Here is a 4,731-nt window from a genome sequence, read left to right as displayed (position 1 = left end):
CTTCTTTCTTTCACTTCCTTATCAAACACAGTAAGAGGTAAGATATTGTAAACACTGTAGTCTTAAGTAATATTTATTTTATAACATTTTTAGGGATATACAAATTTATTTTTAATGTTTCTGAGTCAGAGAGCAGAAGCAAATTGTAGAATTTCAACATTATTGCCTAGCTAGTAAGTTCTTGTGGCAGAGACATGGATATTATGACAAAGTGAAGAAAAACGACTAGAAACATTTGTAATATGGATATGGCGAAGAATGGAACATGTGAAATGGACAGACAGAATAAGAAATGAAGCTGTGCTAGAAAGAATAATGCTGAAATTGATTTCAGGTGATAGACAACATGAGATATATGGATCGTATGCAGATACTAAGAGAAAAGACAAGAAAAACAGAAGATTGGAGAATGCTGGATTTGCAGTGAAAGACCAGCCCTTGAGCAGAAAACTAGAATCATTGAATACAAACTTCACATTCACTTGAAAATACTTTAAATGTATTCAGATTTCAGTCCCTCAATTATTTATTTTAACCCTCAACAACAGACGTGTGTAATCCGAGTCGTCAATACAGACATTGATCTCTGATACCGCTATTGTATTGTATTAGTATTGTTGTTAGCACAAGAATAAAGCAATGGATGTGAAATAACTTGGGTGGCGTTCTCTTACATCCCTTCACTTAATTTAAAAAGCAGAGATGTAATATACTGCAATATTTTATTTATAAAATCATAAATGCTCACTGTCGTGACAATTACTGCTTGGAAGTATATGAGTACACATATGGACGCCTCTATCAAAACTCGGTATGTATTAATGTTCAGTTTTGAATTAAATTAGCGGAGTAATATATATTTAATGATTAAATGAAATGAAAACAAGTAATATACAGGGTGTTTCAGGAGGATTAGTAAATATTTTAGGGGGTGTTAGTATGGACTGTTCTGAGTAAATAAAGTTCATATAAACAAGTGTCCAATTTTTATTGGGTACAGAGATACAGCTGTTAGAATGTAACCCAAGGAGGTGTTAAGCAAAGGCAAATGATTACGTTCGTTTCGTGTGTTGCTACTCCTGTTGCTATGGGCTCATTTATTGATTGTAATTTTTGTTTTGAAGGTCAAGTTGTGAAGTTGTGCTTTAGTTTACATAATTAAATTTTTCAACTGTGATTGTAATTTGTTGGCCAATTCCACTCTATCATTTAAGCATGCCACACGTATTTACAAATGCTGAGTATGCCGATATGGTATTTGTGTACTGGTTTTGTAATGAAAATGCTGTTGCTGCTTGTAGAGAATACGGCAGACAATTTCCTGATCGCAGAGTTCCAGATTCAAAAGCGTTTACTCGTGTTTTCACTAAACTGCATGAGACTGGTGCAGTGCCCAGCAGTCATATTTCATCTGAGTGTAAATGAACAGAATGTGGATGAAGTAGAAGACATTATTCAGTTGGTAGAATGTAGTCCTGCAACAAGCACACGCAAAATTTCTGCACGTATTGGTGTTCACATAGAAGAGTACGGCATACATTACGTATGCACGGGTTCTATCTTTATCATTTACAGCGGATTCAAATCTTCAAGCAGGAGATGAAGATAGACAATTGGAATTTTGTCGTTGGCTACTTGTAAATCGCCGAGTAATCCCATTCCTACTCTTCACTGATGAAGCCACTTTCACTCGTGACAGTATCAATAACACTCGTAACTCACATCAGTGGTCCAAAGAAAACCCACATGCCCTTGTGGAGACACATTTTCAAGAACGCTTCTCTGTAAATATGTGGTGTGATATGATAGACAATCAGTTGCTTGGGCATGTTATGTTACCGCATCATCTTACAGGGCCCCATTATCTAGACTTTCTTCAAAACGAGCTTCCAGCATTAGTGGAAGAGGTTCCTTTGGCTACAAGGATGGGTATGTTCTTCCAGTATGACGGAGCCCCTGCACATTCTAGTCATCAGGTGCTATACATTATTTAAACCTAACATTCCCCAGAAGATGGCTCGGCAGATATGGTCACGTTTCTTGGCCACCAAGGTCTCCGGACCTTACCCCTTTAGATTTTTGCCTTTGGGGATGGTTGAAAGACGAGTCTACATGGAAAAAGTAAACACAAGAGTCGATTTAATCGTTCGGATTATGAATAATGCTGCCCTCACAAAAGAACGCCAAGACGACCTCATAAGAGCTACATGTGGTGTTATCAAGAGAAGTCGAAAGTGTATTGAAGTCGGTGGTGGAATTTATGAAAATCAACTTTGAACATAATCATTTGTCTTTGCTTAACACCTTCTTGGGTTACATTCTAACTGCTGTATCTCTGTACCCAATAAAAATTGGACATATGTTTATATGAACTTTTTTACTCAGAACAGTCCATACTATCACGCCCTAAAATATTTACTATTCCTCCTGAAACACCTTGTATGTTTAAAGCAAAAAATATAAATATTCAAAATATTACCTAAGTTACTTTATATATAGTACACTTTCAATAGGAAATCATTGTTGATCACTCTCAAGAACGAAATCTTGTTCACCTGCAGAGTCAACCTTACTATCCTCATCCTCCGTCCATGCAAGCACTGTCTCGTCAAAGTTTTCATCATGAACACTGACTTTTAGCAAAGGGCCTTGTGTAGAATCCATTGCGAGAACGGAGAAAAACAGTCCAGTTACACAGACGTGTGGTGTACAAGACTGCTAGCAGTATATTATGTGTAATATCTCCAATACTAGACAAAATAATTGAATACCACTAAGTGAACTGTGCCACCGGCTTCCTGACAGCAAGTACACAAGCGTTCTCATTTGTAAAGTGGCGGGAACCGGTTCATTACCACATTAAAAATTTTGGAGCAGTCTCAGAGACTGCACATTTGTGTTTGAAGGTTAAAAATATGCATTACAAAAGTTTTCAGACAAATACTTATGTGATTTAAGCAAATTTATAATTCAATATAAATTAACATTAGAGTTAAGTTGCCTGATTGAGGACCTTGGGCACATTTTGCCATCCTGTAAGAATCCAATCTAATAGGTGTCTCAACCTCAAAGCAGGATTCTTCACCATAATCATCGCCAAAAAGTAGGCAGAGGAGCAAATGACATATACGCCAATATGAAAGAAAAAAAAACTGAAACCTCAACTTTATTATCATACAAGAGTAGTGTTTTCCCAGCGGCTGCTCATAAAAAACCCAATGCTTATATACTATATACGTTTGGTCCGATTAAAATCGCCATGTCATGGTAGCATCAAAGCATATCCTACCTGGGCAAGCATGTTACATGATAAGAACTTATGATCTATCATCGCCATCATTATCACCACCACCATTTTCATTATCATCATCTGCATTTAGAGATAAGCTATAAGCCAGTTCTGGTTTCAGACTCTTCATTCTTCTTCTTCTATTGGATTTTTTCGTTTATATGGGTCATCCAACTTAGCCTCCTCCAGACATCTTTATTTCACAATATTTTTTACTCATCACTGTTGTCCATTCCATTTTTCTTTTAAAAATTGACTGTAAAGAAGTGGTTGGTAGCGCTTTAATGGCCGGTCATGTAACTATTACTGATCCTCTTTCATTATGGATGGAAAAGTTTAGAGTCCCTCAATAATAATAATTTAATGTAAGAGTTGAGACAATAAGCATACTCCTTCTCATTGGTTGGATCCAACCATACCATGACTTCCAGTAACATACAATTAATAAATCTAAGTGCACATATGTACTCGAAAATAAATCCTTCATTATCTGTAATGCCTAGTCTAGTCTATAGAGTCCCTTAATAATGAGAGTTGAGACGTTTATCCCATTAACAATTAAAATATTTAATAATTGATAGCACTGAAAATCGAAAAATAAATCTATTAGAAGTAAAATTATAAGTCTATATATTGTATACAGATATTAAACAAACGTGATACCTAATTTTATAATATAATTTATACATACATACATATTATACATAATACCAGGTGGTTATAATATTAAACTGACAGTGTCCAGCGTGACACAGAAGTACGTCGGTAATTATCGTAGGAATGTGAAACCTCGTAGATATGCAAAAAATAATAATTAGTTCCAAGTCTTGTCACCAGGTGAAAATATGGCAGTATGTCGCGCAGCTCCATGGAGTGTGTCGCGAAATTTTGGATTTGAAAAATAAATTTTATGCCATCCAGAAAGTCTCTTTACAACACATTTTTTATTTGCGATGAAGTCTTTAAATGGTATATTTTGTTTTGAGACAGACTTTACCAATGAAACGTGAACACCTGCAGCAATGCTCAGTTCAGTTTTTCAACCATAAGGCCACGTATAAAGAAACTCTGTGCAACCCACCAACCGCAGATCTCACATTAATTTAAATAGAGTTTTCAAAAACAATAATCTTTGATCGAACATCTTTTATCGGACATCCAGCTCAGATAGGTTGAGATTTTTGACACATACCTTTGTTTTTTTTTTTTTCTAATGCCACTCAAGTTGCTGCCTGTTCTTTTAAAATTTTCGATTGCGTGTTAACATCGACCTATCTACAACACTACATAAAAGTTATCAGTGCTTTTTTCTGGCGGAACGCACTGGAATGGCATTCCGGTACCTTTTTGTTGCATTTTTCATCATGGAACCGAAATAATATGTGTGAATAACTATGTTTTTAATATAATTTTTCTTTGAATTCTGTTTAGACTTTTAAAAT

This window comes from Periplaneta americana, chromosome 15 (genome assembly GCF_040183065.1).
Source record: "Periplaneta americana isolate PAMFEO1 chromosome 15, P.americana_PAMFEO1_priV1, whole genome shotgun sequence".
In the NCBI taxonomy this organism is placed as follows: domain Eukaryota; kingdom Metazoa; phylum Arthropoda; class Insecta; order Blattodea; family Blattidae; genus Periplaneta; species Periplaneta americana.
Note: the sequence above shows the minus strand (reverse complement) of the source record.